Here is a 7,796-nt window from a genome sequence, read left to right on the forward strand (position 1 = left end):
TGCACTAACTATGTGACTTAGGCAGGTTATTTAACTTTTCTGAACCTCAGTTTTTCTATCTGGATAATAATACCTACCTTGCAGGGTTGTTTTAAGGAATTGTTATAAGGATAAGTGTGGTATACAACAATTCTTATCATAGTTTTTAATATATTGTAATTATTTTCCCTTGAATGTATGAACTTATATTAATTTGACTTGTTTAGGAATCATCAAAGTGCAGTGGCTAGATTATGAACTTTAAATTAATATAAATCTGTCTTTGAAATCCACCCCTACCCTTTTGGAATCATTCAGACTGGGTTCAAATCTCAACAGCACCCCTCGCAAACCTTACTTTGACCAACTTTAAGAATGTGATTATACTTGCCTTACAGAGTGGTTGAGAGATAAGATTGAATTAGATAATGTATATTAAAGTCTTAGTGCAATACTTGGCACATAATAGGTACTCAAGAAATATTAACCTCTTCTCCTCTCTCATCCCCAGAAGACTAGGCTGGACCCTTGCAAAAGTCACTAGATAATCTGTACATACTGAAAATAACGTACTTTGTTCTTTCTGTGTAAAAATATTCCAGAGATTTAAGTCATTTGAGCTCACTCCACTTATTTATGTATTCCACAGTCCATGTTTTAAGTATCCCCAGTGCACTACCTTTTCGTTCAGGGATCAGGACCATCAACACTACAGTAGATTGCTAACGTTTATCAGATAAAATGCACACTCCTTAATCAACCATTCTTGAGATCCTATAGTTATGGTAATTATACATATCAGTTTTTTCAAGAACAGACTCAATTTCAAGTATGGTATCCTATGTCCTATGTCCTCATAAATCACTGCAAATGACTGGCAGTTACAACACTTTGCTTTTCAAAATACATCTCTTACCTCTGCCACTCATACCCAAAAGCAGCATAAAAGTCATTTGATAGACCATAGGACCCGATAATTGATTCAGAATTTGTGAACACTGTACCTAGAGTTCTTTGCAGTATGTTAAAATATGGTACTTTCTCACTTACTCATTCCTTCAAACAAGTATTTATTAAACATCCACTATTTGTGAGGTAAGCAGTGCCAGAGAGGTAAATATGTTATATAGAAGAGTGAACATAGAAGTAGACAAACTATAATATTGATATAATGTGATAAACAGGAAAATAGAATTATTTGAAACTATGCTATGATAGCCAAAAGTAGAAAACAACCAGCTAATTCTACCTGAGGGTAATAAGGAAGCCTTAACTAGAGAAAGTGATGGTTGAACTTGGACTTAAATGACACTTAAACACATTAATGATAAGTAGCTACTGTTTTTCTGAGTATATTGTTGAGGAGTTAGATTGGGAGGTATGCCCTTCTATTACTGATTTGCATTTTGTGAGCTCATATAATATTTCAGTTTTTCTAGAAAGAAACAGAAAAAAAATTTCCCCATTATAACAAATCTACCTTCACATATTTTTTCATAGAAGTGTAACTTATAATATCTACTATTTTGGGTCATCAGGTGGCTAAAATTTCACTGTTATTAGTGACCACCCTTTTCAGATATCATTACTGACTTACAAAATGAGTTTTAAAAGAAACATATAACATACAAGAAACATATACATACCTGCATATAGACATATATATGACGTGTATGTCTATGAGTATGTGTACATATCACACACACACACAACACACACAACACTTACAATAAGCTCTGCATGCAGAAACAATATTGGCAACCAGCATTCCGTGAGTATAATGCTTGATTTGGAGCTTAAAAAAGATTGAAGTTGATCATTAAATGCTGGTTTCAGTTTCTAAAAAAAAGCTAAAAAATTACGTTCATAAAAGCAGTTTTGACGCTTTTGAACTCTGACTTTATTTAAAATATTAATTTCATTGCTTTTTAATTCATCTTCTGTTAACTCAATAAAGTGAAGTTTTTTTCATTTAATCCTTTTTTCCCACTATAGTCTCTGCCCCAGCTCACTGCCTAGCAAATTCATGCTGTTTGTCACAGGCACCGGGCAAGACAGAGTGAACAACTTGTTGAAAATCCATCTCAGCTTGCTGTAACAGCTAATCCCCAGGCATGCCCTGCTTTAGAGGGATGTGTTTCAAGCACTTCACATATTAAGACCGAAACATGAAGCCAAAAATGGCCCAGAAGATAACTAAAGCTGTAAACAAAAGTGTGACTGCAAGTGTTTCTGCAAGGAACAAGCAGGTGAATTAACAGTGGAGGAAAAAGTCTTCATGGCCAACGAGGCACCATCATTCGTTTTGCAACTTTCATCTCTCTCTTTTTTCTTTTTTTACATCTTTATTGGAGTATAATTGCTTTACAATGGTGTGTTAGTTTCTGCTTTATAACAAACTGAATCAGTTATACATATAAATATGTTCCCATATCTCCTCCCTCTTGCATCTCCCTCCCTCCCATCCTTCCTAACCCACCCATCCAGGTGGACACAAAGCACCGAGCTGATCTCCCTGTGCTATGTGGCTGCTTCCCACTAGCTATCTATTTTATGTTTGGTAGTGTATATATGTCCATGACACTCTCTCACTTTGTCACAGCTTACCCTTCTCCCTCCCCATATCCTCAAGTCCATTCTCTAGTAGGTGTGTATCTTTATTCTTGTCTTACCCCTAGGTTCTTCATGACTTTTTTTTCTTTTATTTCTTAGACTCCATATATATGTGTTAGCATATGGTATTTGTCTTTTTCTTTCTGACTTACTTCACTCTGCATGACAGACTCTAAGTCCATCCACCTCACTACAAATAATTCAATTTCGTTTCTGTTTATGGCTGAGTAATATTACATTGTATATATATGTGCCACATCTTCTTTATCCATTCATCTGATGATGGACACTTAGGGTGTTTCCATCTCCTGGCTATTGTAAATACAGCTGCAATGAACATTTTGGTACATGACTATTTTTGAATTATGGTTTTCTCAGGGTACATGCCCAGTAGTGGGATTACTGGGTCATATGGTAGTTCTATTTGTAGTTTTTTAAGGAACCTGCATACTGTTCTCCATAGTGGCTGTACCAATTCACATTCCCATCAGCAGTGCAAGAGTGTTCCCTGTTCTCCACACTCTCTCCAGCATTTATTGTTTCCAGATCTTTTGATGATGGCCATTCTGACCGGTGTGAGATGATATGTCATTTTAGTTTTGATTTGCATTTCCTTAATGAATAATAATGTTGAGCGTTATTTCATGTGTTTGTAGGCAATCTGAATATCTTCTTTGGAGAAATGCCTATTTAGATCTTCTCCCCATTTTTGGATTGGGTTGTTTGTTCTTTTTGTTATTGAGCTCCATGTTCAGCTTATAAATTTTGGAGATTAATCCTTTGTCAGTTGTTACATTTGCAAATATTTTCTCCTATTCTGAGGGTTGTCTTTGGGTCTTATTTATGGTTTCCTTTGCTGTGCAAAAGCTTTGAAGTTTCATTAGGTCTCATTTGTTTATTTTTGTTTTTATTTCCATTTCTCTAGGAGGTGGGTCAAAAAGGATCTTACTGTGATTTATGTCATAGAGTGTCCTACCTATGTTTTCCTCTAAGAGTTTGATAGTGTCTGGCCTTACATTTAGGTCTTTAATCCGTTTTGAGCTTATTTTTGTGTACCATGTTAGGGAGTGATCTAATTTCATACTTTTACATGTCCCTGTCCAGTTTTCCCAGCACCACTTCTTGAAGAGGCTGTCCTTTCTCCACTGTACATTCCTGCCTACTTTATCAAAGATAAGGTCACCATATGTGTGTGTTTATCTCTGGGGTTTCTACACTGTTCCATTGATCTATATTTCTGTTTTTGTGCCAGTACCATACTGTCTTGATTACTGTAGCTTTGTAGTATAGTCTGAAGTCAGGGAGCCTGATTCCTCCAGCTCCATTTTTTGTTCTCAAGATTGCTTTGGCTATTCAGGGTCTTTTATGTGTCCTTACAAATTGTGAAATTTTCTGTTCTACTTCTGTCAAAAATGCCAGTGATAGTTTGATAGGGATGGCATTGAATTTGTAGATTGCTTTGGGTAGTAGAGTCATTTTCACCATTTTGATACTTCCAATCCAAAAACATGGTATATCTCTCCATCTATTTGTATCATCTTTAATTTCTTTCATCAGTGTCTTATAATTTTCTGCATACAGGACTTTTGTCTCCTTAGGTAGGTTTATTCCTAGATATTTTATTCTTTTTGTTGCAATGGTAAATGGGAGTGTTTTCTTGATTTCACTTTCAGATTTTTCATTATTAGTGGATAGGAATGTCAGAGATTTCTGTAAATTAATTTTGTATCCTGCTACTTTACCAATTTCATTGATTAGCCCTAGTAGTTTTCTGGTAGCATCTTTAGGATTCTCTATGTATAGTATCATGTCATCTGCAAACAGTGACAGCTTTACTTCTTCTTTTCCAATTTGGATTCCTTTTATTTCCTTTTCTTCTCTGACTGCTGTGGCTAAAATTCCCAAAACTGTGTTGAATAACAGTGGTGAGAGTGGGTCACTTTGTCTTGTCCCTAGTCTTAGTGGAAATGTTTTCAGTTTTTCACCATTGAGAACGATGTTGGCTGTAGGTTTGTCATATATGGCCTTTACTATGCTGAGGAAATTTCCCTCTATGCCTACTTTCTGCAGGGTTTTTTAAACCATAAATGGGTGTTGAATTTTGTCGAATGCTTTCTCTGCATCTATTGAGATGATCATATGGTTTTTCTCCTTCAGTTTGTTAATATGGTGCATCACATTGATTCATTTGCATATATTGAAGAAACCTTGCATTCCTGGAATAAACCCCACTTGATCATGGTGTATGATACTTTTAATGTGCTCTTGGATTCTGTTTGCTAGTATTTTGTTGAGGATTTTTGCATCTATGTTCATCAGTGATATTGGCCTGTGGTTTTCTTTCTTTGTGAAATCCTTGTCTGGTTTTGGTATCAGGCTGATGGTGACCACGTAGAATGAGTTTGGGAGTGATCCTCCCTCTGCTATATTTTCAAAGAGTTTGAGAATGACAGGTGTTATCTCTTCTCTAAATGTTTGATACAATTAGCCTGTGAAGCCATCTGGTCCTGGGATTTTGTTTGTTGGGAGATTTTTAATCACAGTTTCAATTTCAGTGCTTGTGATTGGTCTGTTCATATTTTCTATTTCTTCCTGATTCAGTCTTGTCAGGTTGTGCATTTCTAAGAATTTGTCCATTTCTTCCAGGTTGTCAATTTTATTGCCATAGAGTTGTTTGTAGTAATCTCTCATGATCTTTTGTATTTCTGCTGTGTCAGTTGTTACTTCTCCTTTTTCATTTCTAATTCTATTGATTTGAGTCTTCTTCCTTTTTTTCTTGATGAGTCTGACTAATGGTTTATCAATATTTTTTCTTCTCAAAGAACCACCTTTTACTTTTATTGATCTTTGCTATCGTTTCCTTCATATCCTTTTCATATATTTCTGATCTGATCTTTATGATTTCTTTACTTCTGCTCACTTTGGGGGTTTTTTGTTCTTCTTTCTCTAATTGCTTTAGGTGCAAGGTTGTGTTATTTATTCAAGATATTTCCTGTTTCTTAAGGTAGGATTGTATTGCTATAAACTTCCCTCTTAGAACTGCTTTTGCTGCATCCCATAGGTTTTGGGTCATCAGGTCTCCATTGTCATTTGTTTCTAGGTATTCTTTGTTTTCCTCTTTGATTTCTTCAGTGATCACTTCGTTATTCAGTAGTGTATTGTTTAGCCTCCATGTGTTGTTATTTTTTACATATATTTTCTTGGAATTGATATCTAGTCTCATAGCATTGTGGTCGGGAAAGATACTTGTTACAATTTCAATTTTCTTAAATTTACCAAGGCTTGATTTGTGACCCATGATATGATCTATCCTGGAGAATGTTCCATGAGCACTTGAGAAAAAGGTGCATTCTCTTGTTTTTGGATGGAATGTACTATAAATATCAATTAAGTCCATCTTGTTTAATGTATCACTTAAAGCTTGTGTTTCCTTATTTATTTTCATTTTGGATGATCTGTCCATTGGTTAAAGTGGGGTATTAAAGTCCCCTACTACGAGTGTGTTACTGTCGGTTTCCCCTTTTATGGCTGTTAGTATTTGCCTTATGTATTGAGGTGCTCCTATGTTGGGTGCATAAATATTTACAATTGTTATACCTTCTTCTTAGGTTGATTCCTTGATCACTATGTAGTGTACTTGTCTCTTCTAATAGTCTTTATTTTAAAGTCTATTTTGTCTGATATGAGAATTTCTACTCCAGCTTTCTTTTGGTTTCCATTTGCATGGAATATCTTTTTCCATCCCCTTACTTTCAGTCTGTATGTCGCTCTAGGTCTGAAGTCATCTCCTGTAGACAACATATATATGGGTCCTGTTTTTGTAACCATTCAGCCAGTCTGTGTGTTTAGGTGGAGGCATTTAATCCATTTACATTTTAGGTAATTATCTTTATGTGTGTTCCTATTCCCATTTTCTTAATTGTTTTGAGTTCACCATTGTAGGTCTTTCCCTTCTCTTGTGTTTGTTGCCTAGAGAAGTTCCTTTAGCATTTGTTGTAAGGCTCGTTTGGTGGTGCTGAACTCTCTCAGCTTTTGCTTTTCTGTAAAGTTTTTAATTTCTCCATCTAATCTGAATGAGATCTTTGCTGGGTAGAGTAATCTTGGTTGCAGGTTTTTCTCCTTCATCACTTTAAATATATCCTGACAGTCCCTTCCAGCTTGCAGAGTTTCTGCTGAAAGATCAGCTCTTAACCTTATGGGGATTCCCTTGTGTGTTATTTGTTGTTTTTCCCTTGCTGTTTTAATATGCTTTCTTTGTATTTAGTTTTTGACAGTTTGATTAAAATGTGTCTTGGCGTATTTCTCCTTGGACCTATCCTGTATGGGACTCTCTGTTTTTCCTGGACTTGATTAACTATTTCCTTTCCCATATTAGGGGAAGTTTTCAGCTATGATCTCTTCAAATATTTTCTCAGTCCCTTTCTTTTTATCTTCTTCTTCTGGAACCCCTATAATTCGAATGTTGCTGTGTTTATTGTTGTCCCAGAGGACTCTGCCACTGTCCTCAGGTCTTTTCATTCTTTTTTCTTTATTCTGCTCTGCAGTAGTTATTTCCACTATTTTATCCTCCAGGTCACTTATCCATTCTTCTGCCTCAGTTATTCTGCTATTGATCCCATCTACAGCATTTTTAATTTCATTTATTCAGTTGTTCATCATTGTTTGTTTCATTTTTAGTTCTTCTATGTCCTTGTTAAATGTTTCTTGCATTTTCTCTATTCTATTTCCAAGATTTTGGATCATCTTTACTATCATTATTCTGAATTCTTTTCCCGGTAGACTGCCTATTTCCTCTTCATTTGTTAGGTCTGGTGGGTTTTTGTCCTGCTCCTCATCCACTCTTTGTTTTTATGTCTTCTCATTTTGCTTATCTTACTGTGTTTGGGGTGTCCTTTTTGCAGGCTGCAGGTTTGTAGTTCCCGTTGTTCTTGGTGTCTCTCTCCAGTGGCTAAAGTTGGTTCAGTGGGTTGTGTAGGCTTCCAGGTGGAGGGGACTAGTGCCCGTGTCCTTGTGGGTGAGGCTGGATATTGTCTTTCTGGTGGGGAGGTCCACGTCTGGTGATGTGTTTTGCGGTGTATGTGGACTTATTATGATTTTAGGTAGCCTCTCTACCAGGGGTTGGGTTTGTCTTCCTGTCTTGCTAGTTGTTTGGCATAGGGTGTCAAGCACTGTAGCTTGCTGGTCATTGAGTGAAGCTCGGTGCT

Source organism: Lipotes vexillifer, unplaced genomic scaffold (genome assembly GCF_000442215.2).
Source record: "Lipotes vexillifer unplaced genomic scaffold, Lipotes_vexillifer_v1.1 scaffold307, whole genome shotgun sequence".
Taxonomy (NCBI): Eukaryota; Metazoa; Chordata; class Mammalia; order Artiodactyla; family Lipotidae; genus Lipotes; species Lipotes vexillifer.